The sequence below is a fragment of the Eriocheir sinensis genome, chromosome 56, assembly GCF_024679095.1.
Source record: "Eriocheir sinensis breed Jianghai 21 chromosome 56, ASM2467909v1, whole genome shotgun sequence".
In the NCBI taxonomy this organism is placed as follows: Eukaryota; Metazoa; Arthropoda; class Malacostraca; order Decapoda; family Varunidae; genus Eriocheir; species Eriocheir sinensis.
This window is the reverse complement of record NC_066564.1, coordinates 6597234-6623180: the sequence shown is the minus strand read 5'-3', so window position 1 is coordinate 6623180 and position 25947 is coordinate 6597234. Positions and strand designations below refer to the sequence as shown.

The window sequence follows — 25947 nt, the reverse complement described above, 5'->3', positions numbered from 1 at the left end:
TGTGGAAAGTAGCGCGCGGGCGGGCCGTTATTAAGAGGGCGGAAGGAAGGGGTCGAACTGCCCAGAAAGTCGCTTTCAGTCTAAACACCAAAATCTTTATTTAACTCTGGCCGTCATCAGCGAGGCGCCGCTCAATAGCAAGGCGCCACGCTGCGTGCGCCGCGCGGGCCCTGCGGCACGGCGTGAGGCGGCGGGGGGCGGCACAGCACAGCCAGGGCTCACGGAGACACACTCGCGGCTGGAAGGTTGCATGTACACCACCTCTCGTTTGTTTGTTTGTTTGCCTCGTGGCGCGGTGTGTACGGCAGCCTACCTTGGTACAGCGACAATCACAAACCCAGCCAAGGTACTGCTGAAGCACTCTGCACTGCATTGTGTTTACTATTCAAGGTTCTCAGCAGCCAGCAGCCATGCTCTTCCATCACAACGATTTGGTGTCATAATAGGCCCTGTAGACTGCCACTACAACTGGAGTAAGTCAATGAAATCTGACGAAAAAGCAGGGGCAGATTTGTCTTAGTGTAGATATTACAATTAATCATATGTACAAGAAGGATCTATAAGACCTCGTAAAGTCCTCCAATAGGTAGAGCAACTTAGTCATCTGACCCATGAATACACACTTAGTTACATGCGTTGGTCATGTGACTCACGGTAGGCATTTCTGCTTATCAAGTGCATGGCAGGAGCATTGTGGCGAGAAACTGTCTATCGCAGCAGGATGACAGGCAGACTTGTGCTTTGCCCGATCAGTGCTCGTATGTCAAGATTATATAGAGTATTTATACACAACCAGATCATGGATGCAGCCAGTGAGCGGCACAGGGCACGGTGAGGCAGGGAACACAGCAACGTGACAGAAGGGTTGTGTGCATTAACTTTCTTGTGCTATGATTTCTGACGTTCTCCAGTATGTGTATATATCTATCTATCTATCTATCTATCTATCTATCTATCTATCTATCTATCTATCTATATATCTATATATCTATCTATCTATATATATATCTCTATATATATATATATATATCTATCTATATATATATATATATATATATATATATATATATATATATATATATATATATATATATATATATATATATGTATATATATATATATATATATATATATATATATATATATATATATATATATATATATATATATATATATATATATATATATATATATATATATATATATATATATATATATATATATATATATATATTTAACATTACATGTTACGTACAGGTCACAAGTTTCTTTCAGAGACACAATTAGTGCTTCTCTTTAGCTGGGATTATCCAGACAGATCCGTGTGGCGATGCAAGTGTGATGCAGGTTAATGGTGTGTAAACCTTGTGTGTGTGTGTGTGTGTGTGTGTGTGTGTGTGTGTGTGTGTGTGTGTGTGTGTGCGCGTGCGTGCGTGCGTGCGTGCGCGTGTGTGTGTGTGTGTCTGTCTGTCTGTCTGTCTGTCTGTCTGTGTGTGTGTGTGTGTGTGTGTGTGTGTGTGTGTGTGTGTGTGTGTGTGTGTGTGTGTGTGTGTGTGTGTGTGTGTGTGTGTGTGTGTGTGTGAATTGTGGTGTCCATTTCGTGATGTAATCTCTCCTTTATTACTTTTTCTTTCTTTTCTGGAGTCAGTGAATGCTCCTAACGGGTATGATTCTCGTGGGAAATGGGATATCGATGACGACGCCTATCACATTTCACATCTTCACTGCCAATTTGAAGATAACTTTTATGAACGTAATCCAATATCCCTTTTATTTCGATTTGGTTCACACTGGCTACATCCCGAGTGCTGCGCCGCCCACTGCGTGCTCTCCCACATCAGTCAGTCAAGTGCACCTCAAACATCAGTGGACCATTACGTGGACACATCACACGGGAGAGCACTCGAGAGGCAGAGGCATGTGTCCATTATTTGCTGGTCCAGATGGCTATGGCTTGGGAAGGGGTGGAAAAGGGGGGAGCGGGCGATGGAAAAGGTGGTGTGTTGGTGGAGGGGGCGAGTGATAGCTGGGGGATGTGGTGCATGGGATGGGAGGAAGGCTGGTGCGAGTTTGCTGTGTGGGAAGGGAAACGGTCAGGGTGGAAGGGTAAAGAATAGACAGATATGTGGTAATGGATAAAAGGGTTGGAGGATTGTAACATTTCGTGACCGCTATTTACGTTTTGTTTTCCGTTTCCCACACACAGTCGAAAAAGACACAAACACAAACACACACAAACATGAGCCTCTATAAAGCGCACGATTTCTCTTCCTTGCCTCCCCGCCTGCTCCGTGCCTTCCATCTTGCCGAAGTGCACCGCAACGCAGCCCAGGAGCCACCTTTGTGAGTCTCCGTAAAAAACATGACGTTCTTTTCCCCGCTACTCTTTTTCCTTCCTCTCGCCTCCTGCTCCCTCCTTCCTGCCCCGCCTCCCTCCTGTCTCCTCTCTCTTCCAGCGCCAACTAAGACCTGACTGGATGTCCAATATCGGCTTTTCTCCTCATTTTCCCTCGCCCCGCTCTCCCTCGTCCGCCGCCCTAAACTATCTAGCTCCCTCCCGTCAGGCATACTAGACTCGTGACGCCCAGCAAGGCCTCACAGCTCCCATGATATGAGGACGTGTGGGTGGGCTGACTCCGGTGACCCAGCGTGGCCCTCCTGACCTAGTGTGAGTCAGCTATCAGTGTTGTGACCCAGTGTGGCTTGAACCTGCTTGGCTTGACCCCGTCCTGCTGACCCACTGTGATTCATCGATTTTCCATGTTAACAGTGTGTTGCTTAATCATCTCCCTGCCGACTTTGTAGCATCTCATATGCCTCATGTTAGTCTGGGTGGCTTCATATCCAACCCCCTCCTCCAGTGCCGTACTGATACGCGATCTTCACTTAACCACCGGTGACCGTCTCCCTCAGAAATGGCATTGGCCCCAATAGAGCGCTTGGCGTTTGCACAGCCTCAATTTCGATTTGTTGTGTAATCCGGTGATCATCTGCCCGCTTCTGTGCGAGGCGCCAGTAGTGGATCTGTGCAGCGGGTTGGCGGGTGACGGCGGCGGTGACACCTCAAGTCAGTTTAATGCTAACTTGCCTTACACTAACTCACCTCATATTAATTCACCAATAATGGCCTCGCACCAGTATAGACTCGTCATTATACGAAATCGCCTCCTCAACATTAGCGGAATAATACTGAACATGACCAATGCAGAGGTGTTCAGATCATGCCTAATTAATAATATACCGACAGTCTGCATATGATTCATCTAATATCGAAAGAGAGAGTTCGTTGACGGCAAATTTGTACTTGTGTGAGATGTAAAGGGCGAGTTAGTTGAAGTATGCTTGCATAGGGCGAGTTTGCACCATGGCGACTTTACTTGAAAATGGTCGCGGAGCCTCACGTGAACATTATGACCTGCCACGCCCACCACCGCCGCCGCCGGGGCCATCAGGTGCGTGCAAGACTCATTATGCTAAACAACGCTGCGGCGGCCCTTGCCTTGCTCTCACAATTTAAAGTAATACATTGATGGCAGAGGGAAAACTGAAGAGACGAGTAGTTACTCAGCAGTTTTATATCACAGTAGACAAAGACCCAGGTGGAGCAATGAAATTATAATATTAGGCAGAGAAGAGTGCAGTACACCATAATCAGAGAGACTGAGGCGGAGAGGGTTGTGAGAATCCATTGTTCTGCAGTGGAGTAATATTTGTTGATGCTGCTGCTGGTAATGATGATGATAATAAACTCGTTGGTCATTCAGAAGTGGCATAGAAGTGCGGTGGTACGGAACAGTGGTTCATAAACACGAATCTTCATGACAATGAAAGTCATCAGCATTAAAGTGTGTCAGGCAGGATTTTGTGTAGACCCTGGATGCTAACAGCCTACTCCAGCCACGTCAGGAACAAACAAGTAAAACACTAAGCCACCAGCCGCTTTGTGTCTCACTCGCAGCTAATTGCTTCATAAGAGGACTCGTGGGAGGAGGTTGGTAGCAGGAGAATGGTTTAGTATGAATGCGTTATGATTGGAGGCTGTAGGGATCACGGTGCTAATCTGGAAGCTAATGACAGAAGGATGACTGAATATCTAGTAACATGAGCCCCGAAGGGTGTGGCGGCGGTGATGAGTCCAGGCTTATCTAACACACACAGATTGCTTCTCACTCAATCCTTGGTTCGCCTTTTCAAATTGAAGAAGCCCGCAAGTGATATTCGCCCCCGATAGGCATTCCCAAGGTGGTGAACTATTTCTGTAAACACAATATTAGTGATGCGTTCGAATATTTTGTGAGTGAGGTGAGGTGGAGGCAAACACCATGCAAGAATCGCCGCGGCGGGGAGGCCCAGGAAGAGCTAAAGGTGTGTGGATGAAATTAAAAGCAAACAAACACGAGACGCCCGCCCCTCCCCTCCCTCCTCTCCCTTACACCTTCGCTTTCTCAGCAGGTAAAATTTCCTCCGATGTCCCTTCCTTCACCTTGCGCTTTTGCCTCTGCCTGTTTTCTTTTTTTTCCCTCCATTCTCCCATCCATTCCCGCTTCTCTTTCTTTCTCCTTTCTTTTCATCATTCACTTATACTTTTATTCTCTCTCTCTCATCAGCTTCATTCTTTTTTTTCCTTTCATTCTCCCATCCATTCCCGCTTCTTTTTCTTTCTCCTTTCTTTTCTTCATTCATTTATGCTTTTATTCTCTCTCTCTCTCACATCAGCTTCATTTCTTTTTATCTTTCTTCTCTTTCATTCTAAATTCAGTCATTGTCTGCCCCCCTCTTGCCTGGTTTTTGTTATCTCTCCCTCTGTAATCCCTGGTCTTTTTTCCTCCTCACCCTCCACACTTTTCCCTTCCCTCGTTTTTCAGTTTTCGCCACTCATCTCCTCTGCCTTCTTGTTTTTTATGCTTCCTTATATGTCGTTCACAAAAAGATATCTCTGTTTGCACATCCACAGCCACCCTTTTTAATTAATAGTAAGTGTGCTTTTTATTCCCTTTATTTACATCCCTCCCTTACACTCGTCATGAACTTGAATGGGCGTTATCCTATTTTTCTTTGAAGCATTCACTCCAATTATCTTTACGTATTTGCTTTTTATTTCCTGTCATCGTAGTTATTATGGGAATCAGTGTGTAGGGGTGGGGGTGAGGTGCTTGTGTGTGTGTGTGTGTGTGTGTGTGTGTGTGTGTGTGTCGGGGAGGGGGCTAACTGTTATAATGGACATAAAGCTTTTTATTACTCATTCTCTTCGCCGGCTCCACAACAGCTTAAATAATGACTACGATTGTTCTTCAGTTAATCTAGAGACATTCTTAAGGTGTTTCGTATCACGTTCGCATTTCCAATAATGACTAAAACCTTTTATGCCGCATTATAAGATTGCCATGTGTCCACCATCCACGCCATGACGCAGTGAGGCCAGCAGATCGAGGGAGAGTTTGCTTTAATAGGTTTTAACGTGAATGTCACAGCAGCTTGCCAAGGTAAAAACGGATATCCCATAATTTCGGGTTTCAGCATTACGGACCTTCCCTTTCCTGATGCACAGACTCGGGTGCAGACGCAAGCACAGAAACTGATCACGAGGCGCGGACGAGTGGGCGGAATTCCAGGCTGATCCTTGCCTCGCCACATATCAACGCTTCCCACACCGCCACTTCTCCTCCGCATTCCTGTTCGCCTCCTAACAATCCTGTCAGGGGTGATTACTTCCGCCCGCCGCGTATATACACACTCACCGGACTGAATAATGTCCTCGCTCGCTGATATCGAATTCCTCTGCATACCCTATCGCCCGGAAAAAAAAGCGTTCCGAATGTTTAACGCGCATTGATTTTCTCTTCCTGTCCCTCAAACCCGTTGGAGAGTGTTATCTAGCTGGCATGGGCTGTCCGGTTATCATGTTTCCGAAATTGACCTCTCCTGGCCACTCCTTCTGTTTGCTTATTGAGGAGCTGTGCGTAGAGGGCTTTTGTGTTTGTTTTTCTTTGTTTATTAACCTTGAACTGTTTACTGTGAAATAATGTAACCTCCGCAGCGAGACGTAGCGGAGCGGCGACCTGGTGCTGACGATGCCGAAATCTTCTACACTGTTACTGTTCTTGCTCCTCGGTGTGGTAAAAGTGATGCTGATGTTGATTGTTGCAGAAAGACGGAGGAGGAGGAGGAGGAAATGGGAGAAGTGGTGGAATATTTTTGATTCACAACGACAGAAGTCAGCACTCAAACATCGAGAGAGAGAGAGAGAGAGAGAGAGAGAGAGAGAGAGAGAGAGAGAGAGAGAGAGAGAGAGAGAGAGAGAGAGAGAGAGAGAGAGAGAGAGAGAGAGAGAGAGAGAGAGAGAGAGAGAGAGAGAGAGAGAGAGAAACCGCCATTAAATAAACACACACACACACACACACACACACACACACACACACACACACACACACCTGGGCACAGAGAAAGGCAGGCAAACCCACAAAAACAAAGACAGACAAGACAAGCCAGCAGGGCGGCCAGCAGACAGCAATGGCGGGTTTGAGACAGGGGTAGGAGGCGAGGAGGGCGGGACGTGCCTCGGCTGCAGGTTCTCAGGGAGCTCAGCCTCGCCGTCCCCGCCGCCGTCGCCTCCGTCTTGAGGGTAATCCCCTTTGTGCTTGCCTAACAGTGCCTAGTTATCACCGAAGCAGACGTGTTGTCGAGACGTGTTGTGTTGGTAATCACGGATAAGCACAGTGCTCACAGGCATTGTACGGAGATAATACTGCACGCTCCTTGTGTAGCTCTTGCCACTGTTCTCTTCGCGACCTTTGTGTTGCGGGGTGAACATGGAAACAGTGCTGTCCATGCAAGCTCCATCTTGAGATAACGGCTGAGTAATGACTATAAGTAATATATAAACCTGGAGAAACAATAGAAAGCCTTCGTAATCTCTTTGCAGGAACGTTAAAATTAGTCTTAACTTACGACTGACTCTTTGTATTATTCCAACAGGCACAGTAAGACACACACTGAATCAAATAATACACAAAACCGACTGAGAATTACGACGTGCTGGCTCTTATTTGCTTATCCACGTTTATGTATCTCTTCCCCGGCTGCTTTGGCTTGTTAATACATATAAGTCACACCTCTAGAGTAAGACAATGTGTGTGTGTGTGTGTGTGTGTGTGTGTGTGTGTGTGTGTGTGTGTGTGTGTGTGTGTGTGTGTGTGTACGTACATGCCTGCGTGAGTGCGTGAGTGCGTGTGCGTTTACGTGTGTGTACGTATGTGGAGAAGTTACTCTACTCGCTATTTGTATATGCCATACACCAGTACGAATCAGCAGGAGTAGGTATAAAAAATGGGAAGAAAAATGGAAAGGGCGGGAGTGGGGGGGTGGGGGGAAGAAGCTGCTGAGGTCATGTCCCTACTCCGTCAGTTAATATATACTCTTTTTATTCTCCACCAAACGGTCGAGCTCCTACTTCCGTTTATGTCACTGCCGACACTTCTCTCATCACAGGTCTTTATATGGTGGGGCCGACCACCAGGACTCTTGAAAGAGGCCACCGACGCTATGGGGCGCACGTAATGAAATATAGAAGAAAAGGATGGAGATAAAAAACTACACACACACACACACACACACACACACACACACACACACACACACACACACAATCACACACACACACACACACACACACACACACACACACACACACACACACACACACACACACAGTACATTGCTTTTTGGTTAATAGAGATGTGAATACCGTATAATAACAAAGTGAAAAGTAAATAAATATATATTCAGCGTATTCCAAAGAAAACGTATCGCCGGCCATATTGGCCAGCCGTGATCGGATTTCATTAGAAAGGGAGCGGACCATCCAGCGGGAGGCAAAACAACTGTAAACACTCGTGCAGTGGTCCGAGACGCGGATAAGAATACGAGCCAGGCCCTCGCGTCTCGAGGGCGCCGCCTGTTCAGAAAAAAATACATACTGGGTGAATCAGTTTGGAGGTGTACAGACCGTTCCCGTGACAGTGGTGGCCTAGCCGTGCACAGCCTTGCCTGTGTGTGTCCTCCCTGACGGAGCAGGAAAATGGATAGGTCGCATCTCTCAGAGGGGTTTCTTAATTTTTTTTTCTAACGGAGAAAAATGGGAAGAGAAGTAACTTACAAAAATCGTAGTACAAAGAAATATACCTGTATGAAATATAACTAAATGAGAAGCAATGTAATGGACCGAGACGCGGACAAAAATTCCGAAGTCATCGAGCCGTGACTTACCTCTTTGGGTCGACGTTGGAGTCCGCTTCGCATGTCGAGGAAAAGTTAGGAGCATACGCTATAGCTGCGCATGGCCGCGGTGCTCATCTTCGTCGCATTGGCCCGTGAGCCTGTGGTGAGAAAGAAACTATCACCCGGGCTTTCTCCAGGTTTTCCCAGATATCTATTTTTTTATCGACCAGTCTTAAAGAGAATATGAACAGCTGGGTGACCTGCACGTCAACTGGCCGGGTCAGGATTCGAATCTGGACCCTCGGATTCGTAGCTAGGCGTGCGAACCACTGCACCACGAGGGGGAATCTCGAGGGTCAAGGTTCAAATCCTGGGCATGATGTTAGGAAAAATGTTTTTCCCAAGTAGATAAATTCTTCATGTGCTTTGGAAGAGTGGCAATACTACCCTCCCCTACGACATTCATGGCAGAGGCTGCACCACCTTCCAGACCCCTTCCGGTTACCGACTTATAAAGCATTTCTGGTCCAGGCCGGGCCGGGCCGGGCCTCCTCAGAGCCACTTCAGGTTTTCTTAGAAGGAACTCGCTGTCTTTCTTCCAGGCACAGTCAGGCTTGTCTGTACAGTCTCCTACAGTCATTCAGTAAGTTTAATTTAATTTATTCGGAGTTTTCTTTTCCAAAAGTGAATTAATTTGAAATATTCACTTGAATAAAGTTCTCATTCGTATTGAACAAAATGCCAATAAGTTTGTGCGATTTAATAATGGACAGACAAACAAACAGACAGACAGACTGACCGGTGGACCATGACGGGAACATTCGGGCCCTCCGCGCTAGTATTGAGGCGGGTAATAATAAATTTAAATATATATATATATATATACGATAATAATGATATCAGCCCACGAGGGGGTCGCAGTAATCCGTATCGGCAGGTGAAGCTTCATTACCTCGAGGGGACGGATTCTTTATTGGGGTTATTTTTAGAAGGCCGCTGTGGGGGGGGGAGGGGGAGTCGGGGCTTGCGGGGCTGGATAAAGGAGGAAGGATAGGAGAAGGAGGAAGACGAGGAGGACGAGGAAGAGGACAAGGAAGAGGAGTAGGAGGAGGAGGAGGAGGAAAAGAAGAAACAGACTTGAAGTGTTGGGAGACAAAGGAGGAGGAGAGTTAAAGGAAGAAACAGAGGAGGAGGAAAAAAAAAGGAGTTGGAGAGTTAGTACACAGAGGAAGCAGACGAGGAGGAGAGGCAAAGCGCGGAGGAGGAGGAGGAGGAGTAAAAGAAGAATAGGAGGTGGCAAGTTGGGAAGAAGAGGAAAAAAAGTGGTTAGAGTTTGGAAGCATAGGAGGAGGAGGAGGAGGAGGAGGAGGAGGAGGAGGAGGAAGAATATTGTGGTTGGGAAGAGTTCGGAGGCAGAGGAGGAGGTAATAAAGGAAATGAAGAGAAGTAGGTGAAGAGAGTTCGGAGGAGGAGGAGGAGGAGGAGGAGAAAATGGAGAAAGAGGAGGAGGAGGGAAAGGAAGAAGAAGAGGAAGAGAAGAAGAAGGACGAAAACGAGGAGGAGAAAAAGAAGAGAGAAGAAAGAGAAAAATAACAGAAAGAAGAGAAACAGATAGAGGTGAAATAAGAGGCAAAAGGAGAGGAGAAAGATAAGGGAAAGAGGAGGTGGAGAGAGTTTGGAAGAAGAGGAGGAGGAGGAGGAGAAAAAAAAAAGAGAGAAAGATGGAGAGAGAGTGCAGAGGTAGAAACAGACGAGGAGGAGGAGGAAAAGGAGAGAGGAAGAAGGAGAAGAAAAAAATAAAAGAAAATGGAATAAGAACAAGAAAAAGAAAAAAGAGAAGAAGGAGGATGAGAAGTTAAAGGAGTATAAGATTAAGTATAAGAAAACGAGGAAAAGAAAATGGAATAAGAACAGGACAAAGAAAAAGAGGAGAAGGAGGAGAGGGACTGTAAGAATAAGGAAAAGAAAAAGAGGAGAAGAAAAAGAAGATAAGCAAGAATCATAATAACAAGAAAGAAGGAAAACGAGGAGTAGGAGGTTGAGGGGAAAAGAAGCTGGAGGTATCTGCGGAGGATAGGATCACCGCGAGAGAGAGAGAGAGAGAGAGAGAGAGAGAGAGAGAGACGAGAGAGAGAGAGAGAGAGAGAGAGAGAGAGAGAGAGAGAGAGAGAGAGAGAGAGAGAGAGAAGGAGAGAGAGAGAGAGAGAGAGAGAGAGAGAGAGAGAGAGAGAGAGAGAGAGAGAGAGAGAGAGAGAGAGAGAGAGAGAGAGAGAGAGAGAGAGAGAGAGAGAGAGAGAGAGAGAGAGAGAGAGAGAGAGAGAGAGAGAGAGAGAGAGAGAGAGAGAGAGAGAGAGAGAGAGAGAGAGAGAGAGAGAGAGAGAGAGAGAGAGAGAGAGAGAGAGAGAGAGAGAGAGAGAGAGAGAGAGAGAGAGAGAGAGAGAGAGAGAGAGAGAGAGAGAGAGAGAGAGAGAGAGAGAGGGCATGTATAATTTATTGCATCATGATGACTGGCAGGAAAATTAATTACAGCTGCAATGGGCCAGAGCAATCAAAACCAAACGTGGTAAGTCTGACGAAGAGCTGTGGCCGCCGCCGGAGCCCCGAGTGTGCCGCCTCACCTCGCCTCCACTCCTCTCCTTCTCGCCGTCCCAAACATTCTCGACAAACCCAGAGCGAGACTTAATTCCGAGAAAGTGTTATTCAGTATGCGTGTGCCTGCAGGTTAGAGCTCAGGTCCGCTCGGTCCATGGAGCAGATAGGGGGCCGGTGCTGTTACACACGCTGAATGCCCTAAAATTGCCTCCCCGCCGCGGCCCTCCATCACAGCACGCCCTCTGTGTGCCAGGCATGCCGTATGAGAATCCAATAGACCATTTTTCATACACCATATGAGGCAGGCCACGGACATAGCCATAAAAGTGAAAAATGGTTGTACTACACCTCTTGTAATTATTAAAATAAATCTCATCTGGATGCTGCTTATTGGTCAAAGAAAAATGTTTTATTACATTTACAAATATGAAAATGGGATAAGACGTCAAAAAAATCGAAATAGTGCACCAGTAAATTGAATGTTCCAACTCATACAATCCAATTTAGTTCACTGATGTGTTCTGACGTTCCCTCCTGTCAGCTGTTGCCGTTCAAATCACAGGGAGGAGGAAAAAAGGAGAAAGCGCGCGCGTCCATCGTGAACACTGCTCGCCAGGTGCAGCGAACACAGCACCTGGTGACGAGGGGCTTGGCAAAAAAACTGAACAGGCTCCATGAAAACAATGCGTAGTGTGTGTGTGTGTGTGTGTGTGTGTGTGTGTGTGTGTGTGTGTGTGTGTGTGTGTGTGTGTGTGTGTGTGTGTGTGTGTGTGTGTGTGTGTATTTTGCCCACAAAGTGAAAATCCCGGCATCGTATGGAACACCTAGACATTATATATGCTCCCTGAAACATTAACGCAAGGTATGAAATAAAATCATCTGAGCACATTTCCTAAGAGCATGCAGGAACGATATGTTAAGTGTAGGTGAGACGGTGTTGACTAAGAAATGTTTTTGTGATGTTACGCGGATTTTTACCTTTGGCTCCTCAGTGAATTCACTGTATAGTTATCAATAGAAAATTGAAAGTTGTCTTAACAAAAACATACTGTTCTAGCAGTGTTGTCTGATAAACAAACCTTTCTGAATTTTCTTAATCAGTCTTGATTCCAAGCTGACAGAAGACGATCGAAATTTCAGATATCTTTCAAAGGATGAGGAGCAGATGGTCCCGGCAGAGCAAAGACTTGTAACAGATCGCAGCATTGCCTTAGCGATCCCTTGTTGACGCACATGCCTTACCTACCTGAGGATTCATGGCTTCACGTCGACTCGTGCCGAAGTTAATGCACAGTCCATCCATCACCCATCCTTCCATTTGATTTCTCATTAAAACGAGGATTCAGGAGAACGGTGCAAGTTTCCTACGTTTCGCACGACACAGCAGCCGCCAACACCCGGCAGCAGCGCTCACCGCGGGACGCGGATACCACTTCAACATTTTAATGAGCGCCGTCTAATTAGTTCCTGCTGGTGATCCGTTATGATTGTGATTATTATTATTATTATTATTATTATTATTATTATTATTATTATTATTATTATTATTATTATTATTATTATTATTATTATTATTATTATTATTATTATTATTATTATTATTATTATTATTTATTAGTATGAATGTAATTATTGTTTTTTGGTTGTTATTATTACTACTAGCAATACATTAGTTTGTGCCAATACTTCTAACATGTGTTTTTTAAGTCGGTGTTCGCGGTGTTTGAGTCGTTCCCGTCTCACGTTTCTTGGTGTTAAATCGTTATGTTGTTGTGGTTGTTACTACTCCTCCTGCTCTTATTCCTATCAAACACCAGATCTGCTAACCGATAACCAGACGTGCGGAATATCTATGATCATCAGTTGTTGCGGCACTACAGTTAAGAAGATATCGAGAAGAACCATATACAGGTCTGGGAACCTCGTGGCGAAAATACATTTCTGGCATTATTTACATGTTGTATTCCTTGTGTTCTGTGCAGCGCCTCTTTTTATCTCCCAATTCATGTAATGGCTATGAAATTGCCGTGGCAGAGGTTAATGTGATTTTGATGGCCCGATAAATGGTTTCCCAATCGTTTATCTCACTCAGATATAATGTTTGTGATTGTTCCATGTCTACAGTTTGTTTGCGTCCATTCAGATTGTCATGGCTGCTTTAATTACATACTTCAGACGGATTATCCTGAATTCTAAATATTTCCTTTCTCTCTCGCGAAGCCTTGTGTCACCTTCCGCAACAGCCTGCCAGTCGTCGGGACAGAACAAGGCAGAGTATGCTAAATGATTCATGAATACTGAACACAAACGTTGAAGCAGGACTCCGCTGCATGGTCCAGTGGTCGACCAGAGTTCCTAGAAGAGAAGACTGCAGGGCTCATTAGTAAGGGAGCAGCATTCTATAAATAAAAATATGAATGCTCAGTTCATGAATTATTTATTTTTTAGTTCATCGTCAAGACTTCTCGTTGCCATGGAGAGCATCAGTGTGGCCTCGGCGTCAGCAAAATTATTATAATTCAGAGATCAAAAGACCTCAATGTACCTAAATCAAAATTTAGATGAAGTTCCTGCCGTTCTGAGACATCTGTTGGGCAAATAACTTTTACAAAGTAGCATAGGATTATCAGAAAGGGATGCCAGCTAATTGGTCTTTTATTTGATTCAAACACTTGTACCTTCAACTCGGTGTGTGTGTGTGTGTGTGTGTGTGTATATATATATATATATATATATATATATATATATATATATATATATATATATATATATATATATATATATATATATATATATATATATATATATATATATATATATATATATATATATATATATATATATATATATATATATATATATATATATTAATTCATTAAGCTGTGATGCTCCTGATAGTTATACCATCAAGCAAGCTTACCGGCGCAATAGGCAAAAAAAAAAAAAAAAAAAAAAAAAATCTGCCAGGGGCGGTACTCTCAGACGCTTCCGCCTCGCACATCAACTATTTTCAAAGGACAAAAAGGAGATTAATCGAGCTTTCATGAGTTTTTTTTTTCATATTCATGGTACAGAAGAAGAGTTTAACAACCACCAGGGCCATTAAACTACACCTGAAAATGCCCGAAACGCCTGCGAAAGCCTTGTCAAATATGTGTCATTGGGCGCCGAAAGGTTTGAGAATACGGGTCCAGAAGGGTTATAAGACTGCCCCTGGAAATGCCCAAATCTAACACGAAAGCCTTGTCAAATGTGTGTGCTTGGGTGCCGAAACATTTAAGAAAATGACCACCTCTCGCACCGTCCCCTCCAGTGTAACTCTCCCCTCAGACGACTCCTCATGCAGGATCCCCACTCACAGACCTGCCCAACGAATTCAATATTATATTTTGTGTTGTTCGTATTTTTAATTCTTTACACTGAAAATTACCTTCATTGCTTTTTTCTTCCGTGTAAACATAATGTTGGCTTGTGTTAATTACGAGCAAAATCCCATGAACATTTTATTATATATTTTTTTTCCTCCGTTGTAAATTAAATAACACATTGTGCCCGAGATGCAAAATTACGCTGTGTGTGTGTGTGTGTGTGTGTGTGTGTGTGTGTGTGTGTGTGTGTGTGTGTGTGTGTGTGTGTACGTGTGCGTGCGTGTGTGTGTGTGTGTGTGTGTGTGTGTGTGTGTGTGTGTGTGTGTGTGTGTGTGTGTGTGTGTGTGTGTGTGTGTGAATTCGCACCACTTTTCTACATTACACACATCAACATTCAGCCATTAATGCCCTCTGCAGGACAAAGATCTTTCCCATTTTCATGTGCCTGGTGTCAGTTCATTCACTATTATCTTGATCGGGCAAATTCTGGAGTTTCATTTCTTAATCTGGTTTCTCTGTTTCCCCTTATATCTACAGTTTCTTGGCAGCAACTAAATTACTTTGTCCATTTGTCAGCGTTTTTACTTATGATAAAACTTTGTCAGTTATTATTTTTTTCTTCATTGTCAAAAGAATATATCAGCCTTTGTTCGTCCTCTATTCCACGACGCTTCTTTTTTCTCCATTGTGCGTTCTGTTAAAATTTACTGATTGAACATCATTAAATGCAGCACAGGACGTCATGTGTGTTTCACCGCACACTGGTGGATTTACATTTTTCATCTTGTGAAAGAGACACGACGAAAATTCAATCTCAAATATAAAACGTCAATGTCTCAAAGTTGTAGCACATAAACACAGTGCCAGAATTCCAGGCTTGTTTATTTTATTTTCTCTCTTCAACAGAAAACACGATTTGCTTTTTTATTATAACTTTCCCGAGACTCTTTTATGAAGGAAAGTTTAACAGGACTTTTTTTGTTTTGTTTTGGCGTCGTTAGTTTCGTAACTCCGCTCGGTAATCACCATTATCAACGCTTCACGTAACCTTAGGCGGCCCGAGGGAACACAGGTAGCCATTATAACTAAATACAGGACATTATGGCATTTTACCGAGTGTGTGTTGTCGCAAGAGGAAGACGTCGATTACATAGTACACGCAATGATGATTTATTAGTGCGAGGACGAGAAAGAAGGTGGAGATTAGACCCACTGTAGGTTAGCCCAGATTAAACACTTTCAAGATAGTCGTAGAGGCACGTAGCTGCATATCTTCCAACCACTCCCGTAAATGTACTGAAAGAAAACAGCCAAAATAGTATTAGGTTAGTCCCAGGAATATTGGCACGTGAATAGCTTTTTTCCTTTCCACACTTCGATGACGCTGGCGATCTCTCTTCTTCAGTGTCAGACGCAGGATACAGGAGGCTTTTGGTATGCATGGCAGAGCGAACATGGCAGCCTCGAGGAACGGTGGCCTGTGGTGGGTGGTTGTGGGTGGTTGTGGGCGGTTGAAAGCTGGAAACGAGGAAAGGAGAATAACTAAAGGCTACAGAGGAAGAAAAATCACGGAGAAACGACCTAAGAAGCGATAGAAAGCGTCAGAGGCATATAGAAAAAGAAGAAGAAAAAGTAAAAATTAAAGAAAAAAAGATAAATGGTTAGTGGGTGCTGATGGTGGGTTGTGAGTGAGCTGGATGGATTATAACAAGCGGCAGTGGTTGGGGATTGATAGTGACGGTGGTGGGTGGTTGTGAGTGGTTGCCTGCCGTGATAGACGAAGGTAATGACTGTGCTTGGTGGTTGATAATGGTGGTGATGGATGGTGGTGGGTTGTGAGTGAACTGGATGGACTATGACAAGTGGCAGCGGTTAGGGGGTGATGGTGACGGTAGTGGACTGGATGGTCGGCTGTATGGGGTTGTAGGGGGTTGTTTGCCATGATGGGCGGAGTTATAGTGGCTGTCCTTGGTAGTTAGAGGTGTCAGGTTGTGAGTGAACTGGATGTACTGTGGCGAGTGGCAGTGGGTGACGTGAGTGGTGATGGTGACGGGGTTGGACGGTGAGCTGGTGGTGGTGACTGCACGGGTCGGTGGTTTATGGTGACCGGCGTGGAGAAGGATGATGACAAATGAAGACTGGCCCAGATGAGTGTTGTGGGGTCGCGGTGAGTGATTGCCTCCTCCTTGTCCTCCGTCTCCCCTCCCCTTCATCCTCCATTTTGCCGCAGTAGTAGTGGTAACAGTGGTAGTAGTAGTAGTAGTAGTAGTAGTAGTAGTAGTCACGTAATTGATTGCTCTTTCGGCCACCTCTTCGGATTCTTTACATGAGCAGCGAGTACCGGGCTTTTTTTTTATTGTTGTTTCCTTTTTTTGTGCCCTTGTGCTGTCTCCTTTGCTGTAAAAAAAAAGTAGTAGTAGTAGTAGTAGTAGTAGTAGTAGTAGTAGTAGCAGTAGTTGTAGAAGTAGTAGTAGTAGTGGTAGTGGTCGCAAAGTAATAGTTGTTGTTTTTCATATATAAAGCCATCAATCCATTATCCACATTTCTGCCGTCTATCAACATTTCCATCTACTCTTTATATGTGTGTTCTTATATGGATCCTTTTATGTATGCTTCTATTTACTGGTATGGTTGTTATTTTGTCGATTATATATTTGTCACTCCGCGTACTTGAAAGTCTGTCTACATATCTCATTATAAATCTCATTACTCATCCTCTTTTATCTACATGGTTCTTTACTTTTTGATAACCAAGTATTTGTACATGCCAATCACGAGCATATTTATTGACTTATTTTTTAATTGGAAACCTGAGCTATCATTTTTCCTTTAGACCGTTCCCAGTTTTCTTTCCACCACTGCCTCCCTCCTCTCCTCTCTCCCTCCCTTCCGTCCTCCCTCCCTCCCTCCCTGCCGGACCACACCCAGATGAAATTCGACACCAGCAAACACAAACACACGGGGTAACCTGAGCAGCCTCTTGGGGCGAAGGGAAGCTGTGTTTTGACTCTTTTTCGGGGCCTCATCCTTTGTTGAGAGAGAGAGAGAGAGAGAGAGAGAGAGAGAGAGAGAGAGAGAGAGAGAGAGAGAGAGAGAGAGAGAGAGAGAGAGAGAGAGAACACACCCACACGCGCGTGCACAAAGGGAGAGATAGAAATGTCTGGTCGTTTCTCACTGATGAGTAGACAGATATACAGCGGGACAGACAGACGAGTGGCGTGTGTGTGTGTGTGTGTGTGTGTGTGTGTTTGTAACAGTGTGCTAGCCTTGTGTTACCATATATTCGTGTTCGCTAATATTAAATGATCCATAAATCATTTCCGCATATAACTTATTGCCAAGATCATAATGGCGCGCGTCGTTACCACCTCAGACTGCCGTTCCGCGCTCCCTCCGCCTCAGTCTTGCAGGCAGCGAGGCTCACACACTTTAATGGCCGCCGCGCCCTTCCCGGGGTAAATGGTCGCTAATTAACACCTAGGGGAGGAAACACGGCCAGCACTGCGATTCTTGTTTCTGAATTAGTGGCTGAATAAATCATTGCAGACTCCCGTGACATTCAGTACAGCAATGTGTAAGAATGTTGATGTGAGTTGCTGACAATCCCTATTTGGCGAATGGCTAAAACACATCCGCTATTCGTAGAAGAAAATAAACCAAACAACCAATTATGATGCATGTGGACTGCATATAATAAGAAAATGTCACTACAGACTCTCATAACCTCCTGGTCAAAAACATGTGGTTAATTCGGTAGCGACGGGCCAAATTTGTGGCTTTACCGTGTAGCAGCGACGGGCCAAATTTGTGGCTTTACCGTGTAGCAGCGACGGGCCAAATTTGTGGCTTTACCGTGTAGCAGCGACGGGCCAAATTTGTGGCTTTACCGTGTAGCAGCGACGGGCCAAATTTGTGGCTTTACCGTGTAGCAGCGACGGGCCAAATTTGTGGCTTTACCGTGTAGCAGCGACGGGCCAAATTTGTGGCTTTACCGTGTAGCAGCGACGGGCCAAATTTGTGGCTTTACCGTGTAGCAGCGACGGGCCAAATTTGTGGCTTTACCGTGTAGCAGCGACGGGCCAAATTGGTGCCATGATTTTAACCCCCCCAAAATATATGATGCATAAACTGATCACAAATGCTTCGATATATATTATGAAATGGTTTGTGTGAGTGATGATTTTTTTCTCATTTTTATCGCTTAGAGGGACCATTATTAAGTCCAATTTCATGAATAGGTATATAGCACGCACTCTGCTTTTTTGTAAACTTACACTATCATGGCTTCGTAAGATCTTCCACCTTTTCTCAGTTCACAAGTAAACGTGGAAGTAAAAGAGACCAGTCTGCCTTCACCTGTTAGTCCCTGAGAAGCATTTACTCCTCCCGCGTCCTCCCCGTCCATAAATACATCAAGCCCTATTTCACTCTCTTGCAAAGATCATTTTTATGGGTACTATTTCGAATGTTTCAAAATCCGTTCATATAAGAGTTTATCCTAAATATTCTGCCAAACTGAGATTAAGCCGTCACAGCAGGTTCAAGTTAGGTCAACTTTGTTCCCGGGAGTTTCTGTTGCTTCTCTTGGTGGTGGGATGGCGAGTCTAAATTAGTAAGACGGCGAGGAGTCTGCTTCCAGGCTGGCTCCCTTTAGAAACTGATTCTCAGTAACTGTGTTTTGGAACGGAACGCTTTCAGAGCTGCTTCTATGAGTTCGTGTAGTCGCTAGCTCTGGAGAGAAGGACCGATATGTACAGTGCTGCCCTCTTTAAATTAACGGTTTTGAAAGTCCTTCACTAGATAGCAGAGGTGAGCAACGAGAGACAGGTCGGTGTCGTGACAAAGCAAGTATATAAATTTCTGGCTCCAGGGCTGCCTCGTGCAAATACCTGCTCCCGGGATCGTATAAGCGAGCGAGTGGCTGCATCATTACTTATCGCGAGGAGAATATATTTCTGTAATAATTTCCTGAGACGAGCCTCACTGGATGTGTCTTTATGTTTTCCTGTAATCCAAACTAAATTGAATGAGGAATATAAGCTCTGTTAGTGAGTCCCGTTTACCACTTTTCTCAGTTATTTTATGTGTCTCATTGAACTGCTGTTTTATCTAATTCCGAGTGTATTTTATAGAGAACTTTTATAGAGGCGTTTGTTTGGCTAAGATTGGAAATTCTTCTTCACGTGCGTTATTTTTTTTTACACTCGTATAGTTCTTCCTGTCTTTCGTCTTCAATCCCTTCAGATCCCTCTTGCATTGTTGCGTTCTCTCCCTTCCTTTGTTTTCCATTCCTTTATTCACTTACCATTCCCTTGCCTTTTATCTTCTATTTTTCTTTTTCTTTATTTTCCTTTGTTTCCTTCCATTTCCCTCCTTTTTGTTCTTTTTCGTTTTCTTTCCTAGACCTTTTCCTCTCCTTTGGTTTGTAACGTGTTGAACATAAACCTTAAGGAATGTTATGCTTTTCGAGAAACATTACACCAAGAAAGAATCAAGTATAGCGGAAGGAAATTTTGTCTGAAAATATTATGACTTACAGTGGGACTAGTGAATATAAGTTAAGGTTTAAGCTCCTATTTGTGGCTCTACCGTGAGATATATATATAAAAAAACATCAACACGTGAATGATGCCCACCCGGTCCTCCCTTCGGCTCCCGATAACATGTCGGAGGCGGCCTGCGGGGGCGGCGTTGGAGCAGAACTTATTCAGGCTGCCTCAGACGCCCCGAGCTCCACCTCGACCCAGATCCGCTGCGTGGAACCAGTGATCCGAAACGTGTATCAACACTCGACGCAGCAACAAGGGCCTGCCAAAGCCTCGTACGGAACAGACGCCATAACTCGTCTTTCATAATTCCGTGTGTGACTCGAGGGGAACCATTCGGCGGAATTTATGGCCGAGATCCTTTCGTGTTGATTAGATGCGCCGCGTCGAGGGCCGACGCTCCGAGGCGCTGTGCTGATGGCCTGCAGCCGCCGCCTCGCGCCGAGTGCAAACCGGAAAGCGAGTTTTAGAGAACAGAACAAATGTTAAGGCCTTTTCCCTGTTTTAATATTTCTTTGAAAGAAAGGATGGAAAAGCGTGGCCTTGAAACCAAAAAGATAAGGGAAAGGCTCTAGAGGTGTGACGCCATTACGCAGGGACGGAAGGTCTCTGAAGATAAAAGTTACGTTACACTGAAAACCAACGTGCGTGCAAAGGTAACGTTGAGGAAACAACTGATGCGGACGAGATTGTTAGTCACCGGTCACGGACGCCTCGTAGACTGAGGTGCTGCCAGCTTAGCTTAGTTTTAATGGTTTAAAAATAAAAGCTGTGCAATATTTCGTGATATGCATGTTTAAAATTTAAGTTTTCAAGGCCATCGTGAATTTCGGGAAAAATAAATAAATAGAAGCAAAATGATTTTCCCCACTGAAGGCTTATGTGGATTAAATCAACTCAAGTAGAAAATCCTGCTCGTCACCGTAATGAGGTGAGTGGCCAGGACAGGAAGGGACGGCTGCTGCCTCGGGAGAGAGAGAGAGAGAGAGAGAGAGAGAGAGAGAGAGAGAGAGAGAGAAGAAATTCTTAGATGTTCCTTTGTGGTGTAGTTATTAGCATGCCTAGCTATGAATCCCGTCCTAGGCAGTCGGCGCGCAACTCACCCACTCTTCCGTCCTCCCTCTCAGTCTGTTCGATGAATGAGTAGGTACCTTCGCAAACCTGGTAACGTAAACGGTAATAGCCTGGATTTCACAGTGGCCCTTTGTTCAGGGGTAATAGGTTCTCACCCACTGCTGGCTCAAGGGGCAATGAGACGGAGATGAGCAATGAGGCCACGCGCACCTATAACGTCTGCCCTAATTATACCTTTACCTTTATCATGAGACTTGAGATTAAATAGGGGGCTGGGTGACTCTGTGGGTATGAACCTCGGCTCGTGACGGAAAGATTGGAAAAGATAACCCTCCCCTATCACCCTAGCAGAGCTAATACGGTCTAAGCTACCTATCTCGGTTCTTTTAAGAAAAAACAGCATGCAGCAGTGTTAATGACGGACCAGGAATGAGCAGGCCATGGGTGAGGGATGCCTGTCAGTCGGGCAGCATCCGGGGCGGGGCGCCGCGCAGGCAGCCTGCCCGCACACCCTGGGTCGGAACAATGGCACGTGCCGCTTTTTGTCTTGTATAATTGCCAAAGACACAACCGCGAGAAACACACATCTGTTTTCGCGGGATATGAACAGGCTGGCTTCTCACCATCACCAAGGTAGAGATGGTTATGAAAAGGATGATGATAGCGATGATGACAATGATTACAATAATGATAATGATGATAACGACTTGGATGCTGATCATCATTATCTTTATAGTGATAATAATGCTACTACTACTACTACTACTACTACTATTACTACGACTACTACTGCCACTACTACTACTACTACTACTACTACTACTACTACTATTAACACTACTACTACTAATATTACAAAAAAATAACAACTCGCGGGAACTGTGGATATACCACGGTAAACCTCGTAATCTTCCTCCTCTTCCACTTAATCCTCTTCAAAATCTCATAATCCTCTTCCACCTCCTCGTAAACCTCTTCTAAACCTCTTAATCCTCTTCTAAACCTCTTAATCCTCTTTTAAACCTCTGAATCCTCTTCTAAACCTCTTAATCCTCTTCTAAACCTCTTAATCCTCTTTTAAACCTCTGAATCCTCTTCTAAACCTCTTAATCCTCTTCTAAACCTCTTAATCCTCTTTTAAACCTCTGAATCCTCTTCTTTTTCCTCTTAATCCTACTCCTTTTCCTCTTAATCCACTTCAAAATCTCATAATCCTCTTCCACCTCCTCGTAAACCTCTTACTCCTCTTCTGAAACTCGTACTCCTCTTCCGTTTTCTCTTAATCCTCTCCTAAACCTCTTAATCCTCTTCCTTTTCCTCTTAATCATCTTCTAAATCTCTTAATCCTTTTCCTTTTCCTCCTCATTATCTTCTAAATATCTTAATCATCTTCCTGTTCCTCGTAACCCTTTAAGATATGATACCAAAGCCGGAGGAACGAACGAAGATGCATTCATTGTGTAGATATGATACCAAGTCAAAATGTATAGTTGTGATACCAAGGCCGGATAACGGGGTCGAGGCTGTCAAATTGTTCGAGATAAACGGGGTCGAGGCTGTTACCAAGGATACCAAGGCGTGACACAGAGAGGAAGGACCGAAGGAAGGGAGAAAGGAAGGTACACGCGTATTAATATATAGATAATAATAGTATGATATAATGATATAACAACACCGGAACACTTGGCTTAGTAATGTGCCACGTCATCATTGTCCGCTAGCACAGTCGGGGCACACTACTGAATACAGACAAAAACTGCAGCAAACCTTTTCAGAAATGTCGCCACCTCGAGACCAACGCGCCGTCCCGTGGGTGTGGGATGTGCATTGTAAGCGTTACGAGCCCCGGGGAGGCATCACGGCAGCCCTTTGAAGAAGCCCCAACATTTATTTGCCCGTGAAAATTCTCCGTTATCCTGCTCCTCCCCCTCGGTCTGAGAGGAAGCAGCTGGAGGCGCGGCTGTAACTAAAATTGCCTTAAAATCTGGCGGTGCAGAAGGTGGCGAGGAAGACCTTGGCGCACAAAGAGGCTTTGATGTGGAGGTGAAGCGGAAAAAGTGTAAAGAGAAAATGGCTGTAGGTGTGCTCTGGGCTGGTGAGACATACTAAGTACACTTTTATTTGACGGATTTTATATGTTACTTAATCAAACATTTTTAGGACCATCATCTTTATCATCAGCATCAGCAACAGCAGCAGCAGCCTGTACTGCAGCACATTGCCTCCTCCTCTGCCTCTAGCTTCCAATTTCATCGTAAACATTCCGTAAACTTATTAGTGTCATGAAGTGCCTCCCTGTGTGTCTTTTTGTATCAGTTATTTCCCATCCTATGATTCTTTTCTCCATCGTTAGTTCTAACTCATACACATGTGCCCTGACCATTGACATTTATTGACTTTACTTGCCCTTGTTTTGTCATTTGCTTTCGTCTGATATTTATTTGAAGTTTTCTTATCCATAATTGGGAAACAAATCATCACGAAGGAGAACATACGTATACTCGTGACACTTTTTGAACATGACCTCGAGGCTTCTTGTGTGTCTGAGGAGCGTGTAAATTCATTAAACACCACATGTGTGTGTGTGTGTGTGTGTGTGTGTGTGTGTGTGTGTGTGTGTGTGTGTGTGTGTGTGTATTTTCGAAAAACTCGAATATAAATTTCTTTTTGCATCAAAGTAACAATATCCTAAAAAAAAGTATCTCTAGACACCGCTAAGAACAATAAAGCAACAAAGCTTTCCGAAACTAAATATTTCAGTAGGGAATAAGCTGACAAGGGGACAAACAGGTATCGGACGTGTTTGCATTACGACCCATCGACACGTCTCCCAGGCTTGAGGCTGCGATATATATCATCATGATTTGGTATAATCAAGTTCACTACTCTGCATAATTAGGTCATCTCTTGGTAATCCTCAAATGCAGCGGCAAATTTAGGACTTATGAAGTGGACGGGATGCATATAACCTTTGAAGCTCGTTTTTTTTTATCACTTCATCTCTGGTCGAGTTGTTGTAGACGGTCGTTAGCCTTGTCCTGAAAACTTGTAGTGGCGTCCCCCTTTAACTTTTTATTATATTTACTCTCAGTATAATTTATATTAATCTTTTCCCCGGACGGTCCTTTCTTCTGCGCTGATGACTCTAAACTCCAATTATCAACACCATATGCCGGACGACCTTCCCATTATAATATACATAATTCAAGGGGGGATGCCACGTGGTGCTTGTCTGTTAACATTTCTGTATTTCAAGAATGGTCTAAATGGCTTTAATTATCCTCAGTGTTTCACATCAACTATGTACAACCTTCAGGACAATTGTCATATTATTCATCGACAGTAATCCTACGCTGCAGTCTTCCTCATCTAAACTAGACATTCAAGGTCAGACCGTAATTGAAACTATTAACTGGAAACCATAACTTCCTCGAGACCAGACGTTCTGTTTAGTCTCACCCTGTTATGTTCACCTTCCCTAATGCTAAATATTTACCTTGTTAACTTGCTAATCTTAGAAAATCGTTCAAGCCTTCAGTGATGTATTCGTACTAATAAGGTTATTTAGTAGGTGAATATGTGTCTTGAACTCAGTGGAGATGTTGGTGTGTTGGTCGCTGGCAGGCAGGCAGGCAGCAGGACAGTGACAGTACCCTGGGCTCCCCCGCGCTCCCCCCTCCCCCTATGAGGAACACATTGATCCGCCCACACACCACCCCAACACCCCGCCAGGCCCGCCGCCACCTGTCTTAATATTGCAAGGCACAGGTTCTCTCTCTCTCTCTCTCTCTCTCTCTCTCTCTCTCTCTCTCTCTCTCTCTCTCTCTCTCTCTCTCTCTCTCTCTCTCTCTCTCTCTCTCTCTCTCTCTCTCTCTCTCTCTCTCTCTCTCTCTCTCTCTCACACACACACACACACACACACACACACACACACACACACACACACACACACGCACGCACGCACGCACGCACGCACGCACGCACACACACACACACACACACACACACACACACACACACCGCCAGGATCACAGCAGGCGGGGGTGAGTGCAGCACAAGGGTTCTTGAGGGTGACAAGTGGGTTACGATCCGCGATACTCGGCCGTAAAAGTCTTGCTAAGGGCCATGAGGGCGTGAGGGCCGACCCTTCGCTGCGACTGTGCAAACTTGAGCCGCCTCCACTCACCCGGTACACCCTCTTTAAAGAATGCCATGAAGAGTGCATTTATTATCCGGCTCAGAATAGATGAGATACGCGGAGTGAGCTGCTTAAGTCAACCCTGCCAGTGCCAGTAGTAGCGTTGAAGTCGCCCAGGACAATGAGTGTGTCCCGGAGAGGGCACTGGTCTAATACGGAGTCAGGTTTGGCGTTAAACGTCTCCTTTTCTTCAGTTTCACCCATCTCGGTTGGAGCGTACACTGCAACAAGAGACATGAAGCCCAGTGTGTGCTTCAGCCTCACTCGCATTATACGCTCATCAACCGGAGCAGCCTCAACCACAAATGGCAGCAGTTGGCTGGAGATGCCCATAGCTACCCCCTTGACATGGAAGCCATCGCTCATGCCGGACCAGCATAAGGTGCACCCCCCTTACTGATCTCGCCACTGCCAGGCCTCCTCGTCTCAGAGAGTGCCACTATGTCCACCCTCAGCCTTCTGAGCTCATCTGATAAGTAGGGCAGTCGATCATCGTCCAAGAGATTCTGGACGTTCCAGAAGCCCACACGCAGAGCCCTCCGAAGGTTAACCCCGGGCCTGATTCTGCGGGCGGGCGCAGCCTCTGCTCCACCCCGGCCACCCCCAAAACAAAAAGAGGGGCTTGGGGTCATTCCTCCTTCGAGGTGCAGGGGTTCCGTAGGCTTTGCCTTGCACCCGTCACTGACGGCAAGCTCCTTGGATGCAGATGCATCATGGAAGCCTGCTGCACGATCGGGCCCCCCAGCAAGACCGGATCGGGGTCGTGGCTTGCGCCCCGACCCCGACCTCTACTTTTTAATTTGTTTTTGGCGATGGATAATTTTTCTAGTGGGGGGAGGGGGTGCAAACCCCTCCCCCCCACCAGCCCAGATCAGGGGCTGGCCTGACTGCCCACTATAGGGCAGGGACGCAGGACCCCTGGGAGGATTAATCCCCCGGTTACCCACAGAAA

At 45.1% G+C, this 25947-nt stretch overlaps 1 long non-coding RNA gene across 2 annotated transcripts in view; it reads left to right on the top strand.

Moving 5' to 3' along the window:
* The first annotated feature begins 220 nt into the window (after positions 1-220).
* Positions 221-25947, top strand: part of LOC126984217 (uncharacterized) — a 107654-nt gene continuing 81927 nt past the window's right edge. The window contains exon 1 of one of the 2 annotated variants that reach the window (XR_007736493.1): positions 221-346. This is a non-coding gene — a long non-coding RNA (uncharacterized LOC126984217). The other variant, XR_007736494.1, reaches the window with a different exon arrangement.